General features: G+C 38.4%; 1 long non-coding RNA gene across 1 annotated transcript in view; it reads right to left on the bottom strand.

Moving 5' to 3' along the window:
• Positions 1 to 22,199, bottom strand: part of LOC120473341 (uncharacterized) — a 70,311-nt gene extending 48,112 nt beyond the window's left edge. The window contains exon 1 of the long non-coding RNA XR_005621575.2: positions 22,064 to 22,199. This is a non-coding gene — a long non-coding RNA (uncharacterized LOC120473341). The remainder of the gene's footprint in view (positions 1 to 22,063) is intronic.
• Between the last annotated feature and the right edge of the window lie 265 nt (positions 22,200 to 22,464).

The raw sequence follows: 22,464 nt of genomic DNA, 5'->3' as shown, positions 1-22,464 counted from the left end.
AGAAAGACATGGACATCTTGGATGACATGGGGGTGAGTTTTTTTTTTTTTTCAAAAGTGAACTACTCATTTAAATTAAAATTAAGAGAAGAAACAATTACAAGAAATAGTCACAATTACCTTTTTATTATTTACTCTAAAGTAGAAATGTGCTTCTGCTTCCGTACTGTACATTTCACCAAAACAGAATTAAAGAAAGGAAATGATACTCAATTATAGAAATTATATACAAAAAAAAATTAAGCCTGTTTTAATTACGATTTTTTGGCATTGTGTCTTTATTTGCATGACGAATTCGTATATAATGCATCTGGATGTATAATGTCATTAGTTTTATCAGATTCTCATTAGTGTACAAGTAGTGAAACTTTCAATTTGTTTCATTTAAATCATCAGAAATTATTTATTTTAGTTTATCTTTGTTTATTTTAGGATGAAATGTGCGCAAGTTCTTGACAGGTGTCGTGAGAAGCGGTTAATAATAAAAATGTCATGTGAAGATCATCTCCTCAGAAAAGAGAGGGCTCTTAAGCCCGGTCTAAAGAAACCAGGACCAAAGACGGGATTACTTAGTCTCAGCTCTGTTCTCAGGTTTTCTGTTCTTCTGCATTTTCCCCTTTCCTCCAGCTTTTGTCTCCTTTTCAGCCGCCTGGATTGTGTGTCAGACAATGAAACGAGGAAGAAAAAAAAGCGGTCAAAGGTCACTCATATAGGAAACTCGAGTCTTCAAAGCATGCTTTCCCATTTAAAAAGACGAATGGAGATTTGGAGAGCCCACCGCAGACTTTGCCCTCTCTGAAACAGACTGACTGATGTCATAGGTCACATTCCACTGCAGAACTGGGCCGGTGGCCTGTATGATAGCCGGTTGCTGATTCATCAGTGAGGATTGGATGGGGGAGGGGGTTGAATGGCAGAAAAGAGCCACTTTATATCATTACTTCATTATTTTCCACGGACCGGTGCAGTTTGCATTTCTTTCACTGGGCCAGGACACTTTCAATCTATACCTGCTTTAATCTCCTCTCTTGATTTGGAGTGGCACAGAGATGTCTTTGTTGGTTGAAATATCCAAGCCCTGGCATGCTTGCCAAGAGGCAAGACTGGCAAGGTTGTGCAATAACAGAGTGATTGAATTATGACCTCGTAACAGGGGTAATGGGCCTTCAATTGTCAGCACAGGAGGGCAAGAATGTTTTCTGTCAAGACAGGAAAACAAGTGGTTTTATCGCTGGAATAAGGGAGCGGAAAACTAAAATCATGATATAACTTTGGGGAACTTTATCAGTAAAAAATTGTAAAAGATTTTTGACATCCATTACACACCATCATGTGGATTCAGTTCTATTTGTTCTGTAGAATATGAATGGGGTAAAAGCCATAGCCTTGTGCCTGACGTATGGAGCTGATGCGACCCAGGTTCGAGTCTCGTCTTCCAATTTGGTCTTATCAAAAATGTGAAAAAGGAGAGGTTTTAGGAAGGGGAGGAAAGTTTTTACGATAATGTCCCGGCTGCTATTTTCAATACAATGAAACCAAATTGGGATGGACACTACTGAGCTTTATACCGTTCAAAAGTTTGAGGCTGGTAAGATTTTTTTTGTGTTTTTTGAAAGAAGTCTTATTGAGGAGATTATTATTCAAAAATCACTCTGTTTGATTAGCTGCTCAAGAAACATTTCCGATTACTATTATTATCAATGTTGTTCTGCTTTTACTATACTTTTGGGGAAACTGTGGTACTTTTTTTTATCAAGATTCTCTGATTATTAGAAATTTCTAAAATTCAATAGAACAGCATTAATTTGAACTAAAAAAAAACAATATAAATGTCTTTACTTTTGATTAATTTATTGCTTCCTTGCTAAATGAAGGTATTCATTTCTTTAAAGAAAAAAAATCTTAATGGCTTAAAGGAGTAGTTCACTTTTAAAAAAAAGATTTGCTGATAATTTACTCACGCCCATGTCATCCAAGATGTCGAAAAGAAATTAAGGTTTTTGATAAAAAAAAAAAAAAAAAAAAAAAAAAATCCAGGATTTTCTCCATATAATGGACTTCATTGGGAACCAAACGGTTCAAGGTCCAAAAGACAGTTTCAGTGCAGCTTCAAAGGGCTTTAAACGATTTCAGACGATGAATAAGGATCTTATCTAGGACCCTTCGAGTCATGACTCAAAAAAAGATTTGTTCATTTTGATGAACGAGTTTGAATAGGAGAGTCACAAACGCGCATCACAGTAAGGCGAGCATTTGTGCTTATAAAACTTAAACTTTTTTATTTATTTATTAAATAACCGATCGTTTCGCTTGATAAGACCCTTATTCATCGTCTGGTGTCGTTTAAAGCCCTTTGAACAGTTTGCACTGAAACTCTCATTTGGACCTTGAACCGTTTGGTTCCCATTGAAGTCCATTATATGGAGAAAATCCTGGAATGTTTCCATCAAAAACCTTAATTTCTTTTCGACTGAAGAAAGAAAGACATGGACATCTTGGATGACATGGGGGTAAATTATCAGCAAAAGTTTTTTTTTTAAAAGTGAACAACTCCTTTAATATAATACACATAAAAAGTATTAGAAATTGAAATTGCCAAACGCCATTGGTGAGTTTCTTTACGTAACCTAATGTGAAGCAGTAGTTTGAATACATTAACACAATGTCAATAGTTAAAGGTGGGTTGTGCAATGTTTCTCATAAATGCTTATGTGTAGTCATGTGAAAAAGATAGGACACCCTAATTGAACTCTATGGTTTGATGTATCACGATAAAATAAAAATCACCTGGTCCTTGGCAGGTCTTACATTACAGCCTCAGATTACACTAATAGCTTAATAATACTGTATATATAATACACAATTAAACATATTACACCGTGTCATTATTTATTGAACAAAAATTAGACCAAAATGGAAAAGCCAAAGCCATTTTTCAACTCTATTAGAAGAAAATAAACAAAAGGTCTTTATTTGAAACAGTGGCTAAACTAACGAAAAATAAAGTTAAGCCCAGAAGTTTTTAAGCAATAAAAGTTTTGGGCAATAAAAGTTGATTGATTGATTGATTGACAATATCAGACACAAAATTATAACTATGCAACCGTCTACTACAGTAGACTCCATTCATTCAGTACTATAGGAGAGGAAGAATTTTTTAAACCTTACAGAATTAGTCAATTACAGGCTGATCTCGAATCTACCTTTTCTGTCAAAGATACTAGAAAAGGCAGTGTCTTCACAACTATACTGCAAGGATGTTCAGTCAGGATTTAGACCGTACCATATTACTGAGACAGCTCTCATTAGAGTCACAAATTATTTCCTCTTATCATTCAATCGTGATTGTATCTCTCTATTAGTGTTACTCGATTTTAGTGCTGCATTTGATACCATCGACCACAACATTCTTTTAAATAGACTCGAAAATTATGTTGGCATTAGTAGAAATGCATTAGCATTGTTTAAATCATACTTATCTGACTGTTCAGTTCATCAGTTGTAGCAGTAAATGAAGAGATGTCTTATCGATCACAAGTTCAGTATGGTGTACCACAAGGCTCAGTACTAGACCCATTGCTGTTCACTTTGTACATGCTACCCTTGGGAGATACCATTAGAAATCACGGCCTTAGTTTTCACTGTAATGCTGATGATATGCTGATGAACAAATTTAACTGAATGCATAGCTGATATAAAAACTGGATGACTAGCAACTTCCTACTACTTAGTTCTGAAAAAAAAAAATACTAATTATTATATTATATATTATATATACTAATTATTGGACAGAATAATTCCAGAAATTTCAGTGAAACCAAATTTTTTTTCATCTTTAAAAATATATATATATATATATATATATATATATATATATATATATATATATATATATATATATATATATATTAGGGCTGTGCAAAAGTTAATTGCGATTAATCGCATCCAAAATAAAAGTCTGTGTTTACATAATATATTTGTGTGTGCTGTATATAATTATTTTGTATATATAAATACACACACATGCATGTATATATTTAAGAAAATATGTTATTAATATATAAAATATTTATATTTATATAATATAGATTATGTATTTATAAATATATACAGAATTTAAGCGCAAATAATTCTTAAATATATACATGCATGCATAGGTATTTATATATACAAAATAATTATATACAGCACACACAAATATATTATGTAAACACAGACTTTTATTTTGGATGCGATTAATCGCAATTAACTTTTGCAGAGCCCTAATATATATATATATATATATATATATATATATATATATATATATATATATATATTAGGGCTGTGCAAAAGTTAATTGCGATTAATCGCATCCAAAATATATATATATATATATATATATATATATATATATAAATTGCGTCATAAGCTCTCAATGAAAAATTCAGAACAATTACTTCAAGCGTTCATGACATCAAGGCTAGATTATTGTAATACTCTTATGGGTGGTTGCCCTGCACACTTCATAAACAAACTACAGCTGGTCCAAAATACTCAAGTTCTTACCATGCAGAACCAAGAAGTATGAACATAGTATAGCGCGGTTCTGTCAACACTGCATTGGCTCCCTATTAAACATTGTATACATTTTAAAATATTGCTGATTACTTACAAAGTACTGAATGGTTTAGCTCTTCAGTACTTGAGCGAGCTCTTAACGCATTATAGTCCTTCACGTCTATTGCAATCTCAAAATTCCGGCCAGTTGTTAAAGGACAACTCCGGCGCAAAATGAACCTTTGGTCTAATTACACATTGTTACCTAGTCAACTGTTATCTGAGATTTGTTTTCATGATTGCTGAATGTAAATAGTTTTATCTCTAAAAACAGTTTAGCCTATAACGCTAACAATAAAAATCGCTTGTTATTACCACTAAAAAGGCTCAAAATACCCCCATAGTAATACGGTGGCATAATAAGGGTCCCTACATTCAAACCGAAGCATTGAGAACTTTGTCAGTGTTCATACAGTTTAATAAGAAGATATTTTATACATACGGTCAACTTTGCGAATACAGGAAGAAGCCATCTTTGAAAAATAGCCCCCACCAGTCGATCTACGAACGCCGATCCAAGTGCGCTGGTGAGATGTGAATAAGGTGATAAGGTGAGCGCGAACAGTAGGCTACGTGTACATATTGAAAAGAAGAAAACGGTTCGTGTTTGTGTTTCTTCCGGAAACAACGGACCATATGAGATTCTGCACAGTTCAGCGCACTTGGATCGGCGTTCGTAGATCGACTGGTAGAGACTATTTTTCAAAGACACCTTATACAGTTCCTCGCTTCCTCAAGAAATGTTAAATCACAATTCAGAGGAAGAACGAAACGGTCCTTCAGTTCCCACATTTGAACTGTACGTAAGTATGACTTAAAACTGAGCTACATTTGTTATGAGAAATAACACCGTGGAAACCTCAAATATTTACTTGAACCATTTGATAAAAGCTAAACACAGAATATGAATAATGAATCTTAGAGCAGACTTTAAATGCTGTGTTTTGCCAGTTAGAGATATACTAGAGCGGTTTGGAGCTCATCTGCTCCACCCATGACCTTAATATGTTTCTCTTGGCACCTGCCGAATACTACATTTACGAAACAAATATAAAACGAGAATTCTCCTCATATTTTCTCTGATCCTCTATGCTATCCCCAGTTGTTTTCCCCCTCATTTCCTTCACATTCTTTAATTGCTGAAATCTGCGAGGGATCATGGATGATGTTTTCTGAATTCCAGATTTGGAAACGGTGACTGACGCTGGCATTACTGGAACTTCTGGCCGCTCTGGAATGTGGAGCCGAACGTTTCGAGAAAGTGATGTGCAAAAGCAAGTCACCCTTATCCGTGCAGTCTTGGAAAGGAAAACACGGAAAACTGATAGGACTCCTGAGAATGTGAGGATATTCGCTGAGTAATATGTTTTTCTTCTTGGCTACCACTGATTGTTTTCACAGAAGGGCCAACATTTTTTCAACATGCCTGATATTATTTTATTTTTTTTTGGCTGAAATTAAAATGTAATGTTTTCACAGAAATAGTTGTGCATTATGGATGGATTTTACTTGTTTTGAACATAATTCGTGGGGGACAAATTTTCTAAATGCACGAAATGATTTTTTTTTTTCCGGGTTTGTTACTGGAATCCACGTCACAATAAAACAATATGTTCAAGACAAATTAAAGTAAGAAAAAAAAAACACACACATATATACTGGCAACTACATTAACTCTTTATGAAGCTAGCCTTTGCAGCGGTTTCATTTTCATAACCTTCCTCTAATGGGTTTTAAAGGTACAGTCTATAATGACTATAACAGCACCACTTGCGCACCGGGACCTGGATTCAAGTTGTGAATTTTGACAGCCCGCCATAGGAATATATGACACTGATGTTCATTTTAAGGTTATACGTCATTGTACTACCAGTAATGACCTGTCACTTTAAGCATTTATGCATTGGTCCTTTAAATATACGACCTCATTTACACAGTGTTTAAATGTTACCTACATGTGCAGACGGGGTTGAAAACCAATATGCGAATATTAGCACCAGATTTTAAAAAAGTGTAATATACAGATATCATCATCATGAATTGCGCACGAAAATGAGCTACCACCCATGGCCACCATTTTCTAAAGTTCTCCATTCTACTGATCTTTAGTTTGTCAAAACTCTTATTGTGAAACCATCAAATTGACATCATAAATCAATAAATGTACAATATAAAAGTGTGTATACAGCTTAAATGTCTTCAAATAGGCCCCTATCATATTGTTAGGATATATAATAGGTTTGTAATTGCAGAATGGTTTAAGGCAATGATTAAAAAAAACTATTAACACTGATTCTGCACTGTAATTGTGAATTGCAAGGAGGTGCTGAAAAGATGGATAGATAGATGGATAGATGGATAGATGGATAGATAGATATAATGAGCTTTATAATGAGTTTATAATGAGCTGTCTAAGTATTTAGAGAAGTAAATTAAGGAAAACACAAAATTGGCCTTTTAGAGTTTAAATGTTAGGTTTTACCATTAAGCAATACTATGGGACAAAACAACGTGCTTTGCAAAAAAGAAGGAAATGACCACTGTGATTTTGTCGTCCCTTGTCCCTCAGAGATAAACTGACTGACGTTAAGCATGCTGAGACTGATGTGTAAGAATCAGCAGTTTTTGAATGTCTGGTTTTCATTCACATTTAATACCATCTACGACAGCACTGGCTGACCTACTCCAACATGCAGTAAATAACACAGCGTAGGTTTGGTGGAGACGAGTAAATGTTCACTTAAGGCCCAAAATTATACGCCACATGAACTGTACACACGCACAGTCTGTCTGCAATGCAGGAAATAATACATGTTTACCTGCCCTGAAAAACCAGTCACATTTTGGATTGATTGGCTTAATAACACAACTGTCGTTGGGTACTGAAAGCTCAATGAAAAGTCAAGAAGACTTTTAATATCATTGGGTGAATGTGGTTTGTGAGAAAATTTAAAGCAAAATAAATTTCTTCATTAGCTGTGCAAAGGTTGAATGGTTTTACAACTGTGTATGCCTCTTTATGATATGTTTGCTGGTAACCAGTGTTGTAGTACTCGAGACTCGGACTCGTCTCGGTCTCGAGACCATATTTTAATGGTCTTGTCATGGACTCGTGTGCATTTGGACTCGGAATTGACTCGTACCACTCGAGTTCAATTCAAAATATTTTTCATGATTGCACTGTAAAAAATATTTTCAAGATTTGTTATCACAACATATTTTCTTTTGTCAAATCAACTTTATAATAATTTATTTAGTTGAAATAACTTATTATTTTGAGTTTCTGATGGTTAAATTAATCTAATTCATTGTATTAACTCACTTTTTCCAGTTCAATCAAATTTTAAGGCAACCCAGGTTACTTACTTTTTTAAGTTAAACCAACAATATTTTTTTACAGTGTTGTAATCACAACATTTTTTCTTTTGTCAAATCAACTTAAATAATTTATTTAGTTCAGATAACATATAATTTTGAGTTTCTGATGGTTAAATTAATTCCCTTCATTGTATTAACTCACTTTTTCCAGTTCAATGAACTTAAAATTTTAAGGCAACCAGGTTACTTACTTTTTTAAGTTAAACCATCAATATTTTTTTACAGTGATATATGTTAATTTCTTTAAATTGATTGACACGCCCAGTGATTGGTGATTTTCTAGTGCGCAACTGCGCATGACAAATTGTAATAAAATGACTTTTAACACCACCTACTATGTGGCCTTTTTACCTTAAACTGATCATATTTTTTAAACTCTAAATAAATTCAGTAAAAAAAAAAGAATTTCTCTAAGTAAATAAAAGTAAATTAGGTAATCAACCCTCACTGGTCTCGGTCTCGACTCGGACTCGACTCTCCATGGACTCGGTCTTGACTCGGACTCGACTCTCTATGGACTCGGTCTTGACTCGGACTCGACTCGGACTCGACTCTCTCTGGTCTCGGTCTCGACTCGGACTCGAGTGAGGTGGTCTCGACTACAACACTGCTGGTAACGCTGCAAATAAAAGATGAATCAGACTATAATTTTAAACCTTTACTTTAATGATGATCATTCATTATTCAAAGTGGCAGTTTCTGATCAAATAAAAACAAAACTTGTAAAGAAACCTAATCACAATCCGTGTGAAACAGTTTAAGCCTCGTTCACGCTACATGATTTTAAAACGTCGGGCTGAACTGTGCTGTTCACACTACATGACTTGCCCTCGGTGAAATCAGGAGTGCTCAAGTTGTTGAGCTGTTCACACCCCACGACACAACGTGATTGATCCGCAACAGGAGATCCGCAATCTTTAGTAGCACATGTGATAGATCTAACATATTTGTAACATGGAGTTGGCTTTGCAGCCTTGGCTAAATTAACTATAAATGAGACCATATACTGATCTGATCTCACTCTCACTCAACATTGATTCCATGTGATAATATTAGATCTAGAGTATAATTGCGAGTGAAACAATGAGTAGGTCCTGACGCATGTTGTCTAACTCCAATAGAGTGCAGAATGTCTTTAATCTGCCCATGTTTTTTCGGTATCTACATGTATATTAAAATCACCAACAATTAGGACTTTATCTGCAGCCAGTACACTGGTTGCAAGTTGCCACTCGCATTAAAGTCAAGTCACTGACGATGGCCTACAGTAAAACCACGGGCACAGCTCCCTTTTACCTAAACTCTTTACTTCAGACTTGTGCCATCCAGAAACTTGCGCTCTGCAAGCGAATGTCATCAGAAGCACAAAAACTCTTTCTCTGACCTTTATCACATCTGTTCCCTGCTGGTGATCTGCCCAACTCAACCAGAGCTAAAAGAAGATGCTTCTTTTTCAACAGCACTTGATCCAGTCACACTAACACTTTCTCTTCTACTCTATCTATATAAAAAATGCTCATGGACTGTGTTAGATTATATTGAGAGGGGTCATAGTACTTGCATATTGTTGTCCTACTGCTAGTTTAACTGCTCCTATTGTTCTCATTTTAAGTCGCTTTGGACAAAAGCGTCTGCTAAATTAATAAATATAAATGTAAATGTAGAAAGTACCACACATTGAAAGAAGTCCTACATGAAAAGGGAGGGACTTCTACAAGTGCAGAAACTGGTGGCAGAGATTTTGGATATACATCATCACATTGGACTACCATCAGGGAATTACTACAAACCGAGCATCTGGCCCAAGTATATACAGTAAGCTGACCTGGAAGGGCATGCATCATGAGTACTGGGCCTGGCTTGAATTCCTCCACCAAGAAATTACTCCACTCAAGTCCAGGGCCAAAACATACCACGGCGGCATTCTAAAGCAGTCTCGTAAGCATAAACCCGAACAGTGTTACCACCGCCAAGGACGCCATATGTCTCAAGAGTGTCTGAAATTGCTCCCCCTGGGGGAACCTCCATCAAGAGTTTGTGAAGTGGGACCGGTCAGTAAAAGGTACCTTTCCTCATGCACTTCTGGGAAGAAAGGGTATGGCTCAGAACCCAGACACCAATCATTCAATCATGGTCGACAACTCTGTGTCAGACGTATACTGGGACACCACATTTAAGAGTGGAAACCAGGCCTAGTCTTCCAAGTCAGAAGGCACCCTAAGATGTTGTTATCGACAGCTCATCCTCATCCAGAGCCCTGAAAGAGAAATCAGGTGTGCCATGCAGCGCAAAGTCAAACTCAGCCGGGAAGTCCACCGTGCGTGATGAGGGAAGGGAGGCCCACTGGGATAGATCCGGCAGAAAGTGTTGCCCTCATATCGTAGCCCTCAATTTGCATTACAGAAGGACCAGCACAGGGGAAGGACGTCTTTTAAAGGATATTATTATATAGTTTACATTGCTTTTTAGCAATCCAGACAAACATCTGAGAGCATGGCACTGGTGTCACTGGTCCCAATCTTTGTGGCACTGGTGCCAATCTTTTGGTGCCACCAAAAGATTTGGTACCTGATTTTGTAGCACCAGTGTGGTTGGGATGTAAATTTATTTTAAAAAAATAGATCCAGATCAGTCCATTATACAGTAGTGAGGCGAGAGTCGAGGTCAGACAAACAGAGAGATCAAAAAAGGGGCAGATGGTATCAGAGAAATCCAAGCTCAAAGTTTTAGGCAAGACGGTAAAAGCAGGCAAGCAGTGTACAGAGACAATCCAGACTCCAAAACCAGACCCAGATCAGATGGTCAAAACCAAGAGAGCTGTACAAGACCAGAGAGTACTGGGGGGGCAAAAGTGCTATATAGCATCAAGCCACGTTTCCAACGCAATTACCAAGAACTATTTGTCCCAGGAACTTTTTTCGCCCCAGATCGCTTGCTTACTGCATTTACACCGGGGACTAAAATTACCGGCCCAGGGCGGGAAGATTATGTAGTGACGCTGAACTAAGTGCGACTGCTCCTCCCAGTCTGCGCGTTTGTTTTGAGTTTTGTATGGAGGAGATTCCAGCTGTGCTGCTTTTGTGTGTGATCGGTTTACTAACGAGGTAATTAATAAAATGGCAGAAAAGAGACGAGCAACCAAAGCGTATTCAGAAAGCTCGTTATGCTAGATATAAAAGCAGACGTTTGTTATCAGCGGACATTGACCGTGAGATGGATGGGGCGAACGCACGCCATCGGGCAGAAAGAACAAGTGGTAAGAACCAATCAGCATGTTCAGCGCACAAGGTTGGGGGGATTTTTACCAGGATCTTCATTTAGACCCTGGTTCCTGCGGTGTAAACCCACCAAGTACCACCCCAAAGTTCCTGGGCAAAGTTCCTGCGGTGGACATTACATTAACTGTACATTACATTAACAAAATAACAAGATTTTATATAATGAATATCCCACATTTCCACCACAATATAACATGGTTACAGTAATGGTGTGGTGATGCTGTCCTGTCGGAACAGGCAATAAAGAGAAGAAGGATCTAAACAGTTTTGCCAACACCAAAAACAGCTAAGATAATCCAAATAGCAGAAATCACAGGAGCAAAAACGTGGCAGGAAAAAACACCACATGACAAAGAAGTGAACAAACTGAGGACATTATATATGCAGAAAAACTAATTAAATAAACTAGAGACAGGCATTTACAGTTTTTCACAGTCACTTTGGTGAATTTCTCAAATCACTTTTTACATTTGCTCAACAGTTAATGCAGTTCTCAAAATAATTAAACCTTGTTGCACTGCAAACCCTAGTTGATAACCCGCAAAAGTTTGTCACTTGCTCATTCCTCAAAAACAAGTATTCATGTCAATTAAAATGTCAGTGTCATCAAGATAAAAATCCTGACACCACCGTTTATGAACAAGATAGTCAGTCAAAGGGCTTTGTCATGTTTTCATTATGACAGTTTAGTCTGTTAAAGTTTTCCATTGCAAAAAGTCAGATCTTGGAATGCTCAAGACAGCACTATATACTATTTGCAAAGTTACACATTATTTAGTGAAGTAACGGAGTACAAGACACTGAATAACGTATGTTTTACATTTTTACTGCATATGCTCTTTGCAATTCTAATTTGTTCACAGCATTGTGGAAAAGAAAAAAAATACACCTTATTTACAACAAACATAAACTCCCTAGAGTTTGGGTAGAGCTGTGCACAAATGTAAACAATATTGCAGTACATATTGGAACCAGTGATGCGCGGTTTGATCCGAAATGAGCGGGTGCCTGCGGTCACCCGCGGTTACCCGCAGTTACGGGTCATCCAAAAATGTTTTTAATGATATTCGGGTCGCGGTCGGTCGGGTCGTTTGAAAAAAAGATGCCAATTAAACATTTGTATTAATATAGTACTAGACACAATTTTTTATGAAATATAGCCTACAGCCCTACACATTATTGGCTGAATAACTGGCACGAAACTGCCGCTGTCCCTGTGCGTTCGGTAGTACGCAGTATGCGCAGTATCAGCTGCTCGTGCTCATCACTTCTCTCAACAGTGGCACCAACATGTCTCGGTTCAGTGAACTGTTGGAGTTACTGGAGTAAAATATAATTCGGGATATTGATTTATTTCGTTTCGGAGGGACTGTCAGGCATGTCTGAAACTGAAAGTGAGTAACCTTAGTAACTTGTGGATCAGCGCTGACGCAAGACGCCAACTGTTTCGAACGATTCAGTTCTATTTAGTGCACTGGTTCGACCGGTTCACTAAAAAGAACCGGTTCAAAAGAACGATTCGTAGACGAACCGGCCATGTGATCACTACAGCAGAGAGATGGAGGCGGCAAGAGAAAGGTGAAGACTGTGGAGTGGAAGCTCCGCAAATACACAAATAGAAAGAGTAAAAGTGTGGGAGACATTTGCTGAAATAATGAAAGATGATGACCAAAGTGCTGGCTTTGCCATTGTTATATGTAGGCTACGTCTTCTTGCGATGCTGTGTTGTTACACGAGATGTCCCAATAACGCTCCGATGAGCATTTACTACTTTTAAAAAATGCGGTCAGGAAGCGGGTCGGGTACAATATTTTTTTTACTTTTTTTTTGCGGTCCGAGTTGCGGGCGGGTAGTTGAAAACGTCGGTCGGTTGCGGGTTGTTTATACATTGACCCGCGCATCACTGATTGGAACTGAACATACAACATAAATGGTATTGTAAATCATTCATGCACATCCAGACGTTCCTCTCTGTCTGGCCACATAGCTTCATCTACATCACAGCGAATATCATCTCTTGCATTGCAGCGAGGAAAGTATCTCGTTCTACCCTCTGCAAGGACTCTGCTGTGATGTCAACACATGCTGCATCCATGGCCGCTAGCAGGGCCATTTGGGTATGTGGATGCCGGTCATATACCTTCCACCTCCAGGAAGAGGAAAAACTCCTCTATTGGACTTAGGAATGGTGAGTAGGGAGGGAGATAATCCACCAACATCCTATCATGTGCTGCAAACCACTGTCTGACGACATCGGAGTGGTGAAAACGCACATTATCCCAAACAACATGCTTGTTCAGATGGTCTCCAGTTAGACCCCTCTCATTCTCAGGGATTATAGACCCCTTTTGCGCCGACGTCACAGTTACGTCACGGCGCTAGCTGGAGGCAAAACAAAGTGAAAACTGGAGGCGGCCAATACAAACCAGCACAGATTCGGCTACATAATAAGGAGCTTAAATTAGTGTTACTATTATTAAATGTCATCTTGTTGTGTTGTTTGGTGCAAGAATTGATGAAAAATTAATATGCTGTATCTGGAATTTTTATTTCTAGAAAATATTCACATCATTAAAATCGTACTGTAATGTCACTCTTTACATTGTCGTGGTCTCGGCGCTGGCTCGGCAGAACTGCCGATCATACACACAAGTCTTGTACAGGACCATATAGTTATAGGCATCTAAAGATTTATATGCCCTCAGTTTCTATTTACAATCGGGTTCTCTATAAGGTAGGTGTAGAAGTCAGGCCACTCAACCGAGGTAACGTACGTTAATCCCGTCAAATCATCCATGCATTGAGTGAATGTGTAGGCGGCTACGGGTCGGCCAATCTGGTTCCGTCCGTTAAAGATAACTTTTGGAAATAACAATCGCGGTCCTGGACACTGATTGACCTTACACATTAAGATAAAATCGGATTTTCTCCAGTCATTGTTAAAAAACAAGCTAACAATACTTGCCAACTAGCGTTAGTGAAGCGGCCAGAGGGATCTTTCTGCCTCCACCTAAGCTCCGCCCACAAAAAAATGTCACCATGTTTACCAACTGAAAAGGGGTCTATATCCCTGCAAAGAGCGTCTAAAAAAAAGTCAGCAGATGTTGTATGAACCAAGACAGGGGATATGGATGAGGACGCTGTTTTCTGAGATGGCTACACACATGGGACATCAATGGTTGTTCTTTCCAATGTGATTCCTTCCACGTCTTCTACCATTTGCCAGATTTAAACCCGCCTCATCAATGTATATGAATGTGTGCAGCTGTTCCCTGGCCTCCAGCTCCAGTACATGCTTTATTACAGAAAGGGAGCGAGAAAACGGATCTCCTTTACTCTGCCGCTGTTCCATTCAAATGCACCTCCTGTGTGGTGCAGAGTAAAATTACAGTAAATATGGCAAATCTATACTGCACTAAAAATGTGTGATGCAGTAAAGCTGTACGTCTAAATGTAAAAAGTAAACAGATACAAGTTCTTGTCCCACTGCAAGTGACAGAAGTACAAAGCAGATTGTTTAGTGCTGAATTACTGTCCATTTATACATACCTGTTCCCAGGCGAAATTTTTGAATAATTGAATTTACAGTGGTTCTCCCAACGACCAGCCTCAGCCATTTAAGACCGTGATTGACAACATGATCCACAATTGTAGCACTGATCTCATCAGGAATCCACCTATCTACTTGGCCTCTCCTTTCTCTTCCCCTGTTTTGTTCCCTTTCCCTTCCTCCCTGCACCCTCACCCCTCTTCGACAAGGCAAGTACTCTAACACTATGTCCTGCTTGGTTCATATATGCTTCTAAAGTGGGGGTTTATGGGATTCTGCTCTGAGTGATTGCAGCGAAGTGGCTTATCATTAAATTGCAACTAATGCGTCACACACCCCCTTTTATCATTGAAAGCTGAGGTTCACCTGAGAGAAATTGCTCAATTTAGGATAAAACAAATAAATAGTACAGTTAATTTTGACTGGCATGACATAAGCAAAATATAATTTTATAAAACAGCAGAGAGTTGTTTGAAAGCAATTGATGCATGTCCAAAAGCAATTGAGAAGCTGCTACTATGATGTGCACAAATGACTATATGTTGTGGAGGTTGAACTAACTGTTGTGCAAATTTAAGTAGTGATGTGAGAAATACTGTAACATAATCAGTAACCATGGACAAAAACTAGGATTGGGAACTTGGAACAGAACTAATCCAAACCAAAACACAACGAAACTAACATACTCCCAGAAGGCACGTCCTTGTGTCGTTAACTGCAAAGTCCAAAAAAAGAGGGAGGGCAGGGTGCTCTGGAGGAAGACGTGGAGTTGGAGATAGGCTGTCAGGGGAAACCATCATGGAAGAGACAATGGAGGGAAAAGCCAGCTGGCGATCCTTTTTATCCAGGACGAAGGCCCATAGCATAACCAATGGTTGGAGCAAGGGAAGAGTCAGAAATCCGACCTCCAGCGGTGGAGCCAGGAGATCTGGAGACCAAGACAGAGCCAAGTAGACCATGGAGACGTGATGAGCAGCTGAGGTGGAGCCAGGGTGCCCGGAGGACTGAGGCGAAGCCAGAGGGACGAATGAGTCCGATGGAGCCAATATGTAGGCACAGCAGAAGGTGCAGAAGTCCATGGCCTAGGTAGAGTGATGACTTACCAAAGTGAAGCTAGAGGGATGAGGGAGCCCGGTGGAGCCGTGTGGATGGTGCTCCCAGGTGGAGCCGAGGGAGCGAGAAGCCAAGGCAGAGCCCACTGGTCGACGGGCCGAGGTAAAGCAACGGGTTGGGAGACCTGAGGCAGAGCCAGGAGATCAAATCCAGCCACTTTGAAATGTTGCCGTTTTCATGAATACAAAATTTGACCCTCCCCCTAGACTAAAAAAAAGCTGAATCCCCTCAACAAAGAATAAAAACACATGATCCTTCCCTTTTTTCCTCTTGTGGTCCATTATATAAATACCCAACTAAGTGAAGAGCTGAATGTTTTGGCAAAAAAAACAGCATCATAGGATTATACACATGGATATTGGCTTGTTTTGAGTTAGAATGACAGTCAGGTACATCTGACAGAGTTTTGAATGGGTAACCTTGTTTTAACTGATTAGATCCCACCTCTTCAAGCAGGCCAGGGCACAAATCAGCGTACCATACCCGGGCATGGTAAGGAGTTACCAGTTTGAGGACACGCAACAGGAATGAGTGCAAATCTTTTTCATCTTTTTCGCTGCAATCTTTTTCAAAGATCCCTCTCTGTCGGGTCAAATCAAACCAGCTTCCTTACCCAACAGTCACGTTGTACATTGCGACACCCTTAATATACGCAACATGGCTATAGACTCTGGAGGTCAATCAGAACTCCATATGGATTTTTCATTCCATACTATAGTTCCTTAAATTTTGAAATGGTTATTAAAATGGCTTGAATGTCAAGAGACTGAGGAAAAATATGGGAAGAGAAGAAAACCACAGACATGGAACTATAAAAGAGATGTGTAAGGTTTTGCACAAGTTCTTGGTTGCACCAAATATTATTAATGACTCGTCCAGTGACCACATGAGTTGTGGTCTGACAATTTAAACTGAGCTAAGACATTTTAAAATACCATTTTACTACTCATTGCTATGCTGGTAAAGTAGAGGAAACAGCCATAATATCTATCTTACAGTTTTGTTTTAAACATTTCATGACCTTAAACAGAGTTACACAACTCTTTTTGTATTTATCTAATATCTTTACACCGTCATTGAAAGATAAAAAAAAAAAGCTTTTAGAAAGTTACTGGATACTCTAAGTTTCTGTACAATCATAACAGATTGGCTGACTACCTTATCAACTTTATTTTGTCCACTTAATGAATCCGTTTGCTGCCAACTGGCCAAGGTTATGCACACAATCAGAACAGATACCAATCACTACGGTACCCTTCACAGCTCAAGAGGCATGTTGATATTCAATCCAATTTAATCTAGATTAATTTAGAATGTGGTGCATAATACTAGACTCTGCTAGCTGATTAATTAACTTATCAGCATCTTCCATAAAAACAACTTTAATATATCATTGCTTCTCCAGAATATGAAGAAACCAAATGGAGCCTTGCTTTGTTTTTTTGTTTTCGTTTTTTTAAGAAACAACTATATTCAACTGGCATCTCATTGGGAGATTCAAACTATTTTCAAATTCACCAAGTCTGCGAACAAAAGACAAAGAATTCAAAATGAACTCAGTAGCATTTCTCATCATGTTCTCACAAGACCAAATGTCTTCCTGTATGCCAACAATTGTCTCATGTGTGGGTTTTTATTTCCCCTATTTTAGAAGAAACATCTGGGACAAAGTTCATACTTAAAAATTTAACACATCTGAGAGCCAAATGAATTCTCTGGAGCGATGAATGAGCAAACTCTGAGCAATACAATGCTCTTCTGGGGTCAGTATATGGGCACCAAAAATGCTATTCATCTTACAGTTCAAGCAAACAAACTGAGCAAAATAAAAATGAATGCCTTCCTAACAATCAGGCAGTATCTAGTTCCCGCTAAAAGTTGCAAAATATTTCTTGAATTACAATCGCTCAAGTTTTTGTAGCTTTGCACAATAACTCTATTGTGATCTACCCTTTCATCTCACCTGTTTATCAGGGTAATGGTTAGACTATAAACCAGTTGGTGATGTCTCTGGAATCGCACGTGTTGCTCTGTGACCTTGCAGCCCTGGCGTCGAGCCACTGTACAGTATAACCTTCAGTAGTTGCATTAAAGTGGACTTGTAAACATAGCTAGCTCATATAGCTGTCACACACTGTCGGCCATGACAAGAAATGTTTCGATTTCATGAGTGACGCTTTGTACTCCACTTATTTTTTTCTTTTCCAGAACCCATATAGATCCTTCATTCGCGGCTGGTATTTTGATTGTGGTTAGTTTCGTATTTCCACAGCATCATTTTTAATCATAGTGTTTTTGTGTTGGTGGCCAAAACTATGGTTACTGTAAATATTTTGACCATGTTTGGCATGTTCACCTACATTTCATTTCTCGTATCAAAACAATTCCCGGTTATTTAACCACAGCATGGCAGGTAGACGATAACTAATCTTGTGGTTGAATTTTAGGTTAGCGCTAGATTAACATCAGTGGTGTAGTGGACTTATGAAATGAGGAGCCAAAGTATACTCTCTGCATTTAGGTTTTTTGTAAATTCATGTTACACATACAGTACAACACAATTTTATCTTCTAACATTAAACATTAAGTTCAAGTCAAATCAAATTCTCAACGTTTTTTTTTTTGTTGTTTCAAAAATAATTACAATAATGCAGTAACAAAAGCGACTAAAACCTAAAACCTGTTGGAACATTAGTCAACAAAACTATTTGTGTAGCTGAATAATGGCTTTCGAAAAAATAGTAAGCAGGGAAATCGTTTCGATAATATTAAGAAATATTTCTTGAGCAGCAAATCATCATATTAGAATGATTTCTAAAGGATCATGTGACATTTAAGACTGGAGTAATGATGCTGAAAATTCAGCTTTAATAACAGGAATAGATTACATTTTTAAATATATTAAAATAGAAAAAATTTATTTAACTAATATTTAACAATATAAATATTTTTACTTTCTATTTTTATAAAAATGAATGCAGCCTTGTTGCGCATAATATACTTTTTTTTAAAACGGTACAGTGTACACACTACAACTAAAAATATTTGCAGAATCTTTGGTAACATTTTTACATTGACAGAAAGATGGTGGAATTGCTTTACATACTATTTGATTGCATGTTTTTTTCTTGAGATTTTTTTTATTAAATTCCACTACCTCTCTTTCCACTGGAGAAAAACTCACCTGCTCAGCAAGTTCTTTTTTGCAGCACATTCAGATTTAAAACTGCTGATTAGGTTACTAGAAGTATTCCACACCTGTTTATCACACAGGTGCATACTACGCTCAATGTACCTGTGAAAGTGACATGTCCCCATAGAAGAGCTAGTGGACCAATTTTTCCATTCGTCATAGTAGTTGGAAGGCTGCCTTCAAGTATAAAAAGTTGCACCAGTTCTTTGTATGGAAAACAAACAGAATGCACGCATATGGGCAGCCAGCCTGTTCTCACGTAAATGCATTTCTATAACACGCATCGTGTATTGTCGTGTAATTTATTCGCGAAAATGAGTTATTACGTGCCTATAAGGAGCAGTTTTTCGTGTGCATTTGATACGCAGTTCATTTTGGGTGTAATATACACACACCCCACACCACTTATTCCACCCAAACATATAAGGCCTGGTTCAGATTACACGATTTTAGCCCATTTTGGCACGATCCGTTTGACGTAGGGTGTTGTGGGGATTCGTAAACGGCAACGGGTGTCGGGACGCAAGATTCGATTGTAATATCTTGTATAGTGTGTCATAGTGGGCAAAAACCTACGTCGCGTCTGCGATGCTTCACGTCATCACGACAAAAAGCATGTTTAATTTTTTTAACGGTCGTCCACGACGGTTCCATCACATGTATGAGGTTGACCAATAGGAGCACAGAAGCTTTTCCGTACACAACTTTCAAAAATGGCGAGACGAAAGAGAGACAATGGTGCAAACGTTAAAACTAAAAGTAAAAATATATAAGAAAACAATATTCTACCTCAAGTTCTCTTTGGAGGATTGACAGCCCATACTGTCCTCTTCGAGCAATCCAGGAACGTGTCCATTGTCGGGTTTTCTTTCTTTTTTACTTTTTTCTGAACACAGGACAGCCAATACAACACTCACCGCTTCATCCATCGTTTGTTTACGTTCGTTTCCGGAAGTCACTCGCTACTACAGTAGTTTCGCCATCTCGATGACATCATGTACGCCGTTAAAGACGGCATGCAATGACTGGTCAGGAAGCAACGTAAAGTCTGACATGCGTCTTGTCCACGACACGACAAGATTTTAGAAGTCAAAATCGCGTAAATCTGACACAGTGACTATCGTAACGGACAAAAAAAAGAAATCGTGTAATCTGAACCAAGCATAATACACACGCACCCCACCCCACACCTAAACCTACCCTAACCAATGCGTATCATATGCACGTAAAAACTCACTTTAGCGTATAAATTACACGACAATAGACATGCGTGCTATAAAGACGCATTTAGTGCGATCGGGTAAGGGCAGCATGAATCATCACACTTTCTGTCAACTTGAGGCTGTGGCATAGAGGCTCTGGCCACTGATAAGACTTGGCCAAAGCGCAACCTCTGAGAAGCGTTACTTGTGGTTGGTTGGATGCACGGGATGCATTGGAGTTTCAGCCAACTATTGAAAGTGGATTGGCAGCGGCGTTGGACAGGTCTTGGCCTGGCCAGAAAGGCCAATGCCAGTTTTATTGAGAAGAGCATGGCCAGGCATTCCTGTACAAGCAACAACTCCTCTAATTACTCCCGTCTGAAAGGAAGCAAAAGGGGGTCACTTCCCTGAACCGAGCAAACTCAAACCGCCATGTTTTTTTTTTTTTTTTTTTTTTTTGCTCTTCCGCTTGGTTTAAAGATTAATGCCTCAAATTTCTTTTCTTTTTTGTTGTTGTTTTTTCTTTTCCTTTTTACATTGTGGGCCTAATTTCATAATGAAATCAATTTCACTCCACATCCCAGCGCAGGAGCACCACATAAAGACGAGATTGTGTTTCTTCAGTGCTCCACAAAGTGATCTAATTGTCAGTTCCTAATCAACCAGTAATGTGAGGAAGGCTTTCTAATTATGTAACCATGGTTTCTGACTTGTAAATAGATGGACATTCAGTAGTTTTGAATTATCTTTGAGCACTATGGGGCATACTTTATATTTATTGGGTCATGCCCTTGTAAAAGATACGATAGGTTAAACAAAACAGGGTAACAGTAGGATCAGTACAGAAGGTTTGCTATAAGGCCAGTATCACTACTACTATTACGTATACATAAGCTTGGGAATTTGAACAAACACATTAAATATTAAATAAAGTTATACACTCTCAGTTTGTGCTGTGAACATGAATAAACTATGAAACAACCGTGGGGGCGGTGGGCAAGTATGGCCGTGTAACAACTACCTGGCAACCGCATAGTAACACCATAAAATAGGCATCACCTAGCAACCCCCCCAAATAAACCTACATAAATGACCTGGAAAGGGCATAGCAACAACCTAGCAACCACCTAGTTACACCATAACTAATACCTAGCGACCCCCTATGGAAACCTTATAACAATATGGTAAATCACTCATATGCAACAGCATTAACAACTTGGCAACCACCTAGAAAAATGCTTTGGAAACTGCCTTCTAACACCATAACAAACATGTAGCAACCTGAAAACACCCTAGCAACACCTTGACCACCATCTTGTAAAACCCTAACCTAACAACTACCCATACCCACACAAGATAGCAAAAAACCTTCTTTTTTTCAGGAAAGTTAAAAATAGCCCAATAGTGTGTGAAATTAATTTATCTGTTTGTTTCAAACTATTTCAATCTACTTGCACAGGTTCATTGAGTTCACGGTGAGCGTGAACTCACGTGATCTTGAATTTCAGTTTACTTCTTGAAATATTCATTCATGTTGTAAAGACTTCACCGATTGAAATCTATTGCAGGGAAATGGAATTTTGCAGAAGCGGCTGTTAATATTTAAACCACCACGGTGCAATAAATTAAACAAGCAGCGCTAGGTTAACGTCGTGCAACATTTAACGTTTTCTTTAACGACATTCATTCACGTGGCGTCTTGAGGGGATACATCGAGTGCATTCATCATTTTAGCAGACACAAATACTCACTAAACACACGCCAGGTTGCCTTCCGCCATGGTTCACTAGTTGATGTGTCACACACTAGTGCTCTGTGCGTTAATGTGCAGCCTCTGACAGCTAATGAATCTTAAAGGCATCAAGGAAGCGTTTTAGTCAGCTGTTCTGGACTCGGCCGATCAGCGGGATAGCGTGAACAAAGCTGATCATTTAAAGAAATATTACACCTAAAATAAAATGCTGCTAAAGTCACTAAAATGAACCCCCTTTAACATTGCCCTTGTAATCTTTAATCAAAATAACTTACCCTCCCTCTGATGACAGTCACATACTGTTGTTTGGTAAATTTTCATGGGTGAAATTCAGTTGTTTTGTTCGGACCTTTTTCACCATTTCCTGGGTTCTCTGAAGCATAAAGGTTTTCATAGTTG

The sequence above is a fragment of the Pimephales promelas genome, chromosome 25 (assembly GCF_988280905.1).
Source record: "Pimephales promelas chromosome 25, fPimPro1.hap1.1, whole genome shotgun sequence".
Classification (NCBI taxonomy): Eukaryota; Metazoa; Chordata; class Actinopteri; order Cypriniformes; family Leuciscidae; genus Pimephales; species Pimephales promelas.
The sequence above is the reverse complement of the archived record's forward strand: the minus strand, read 5'-3'. Positions and strand labels throughout refer to the sequence as shown.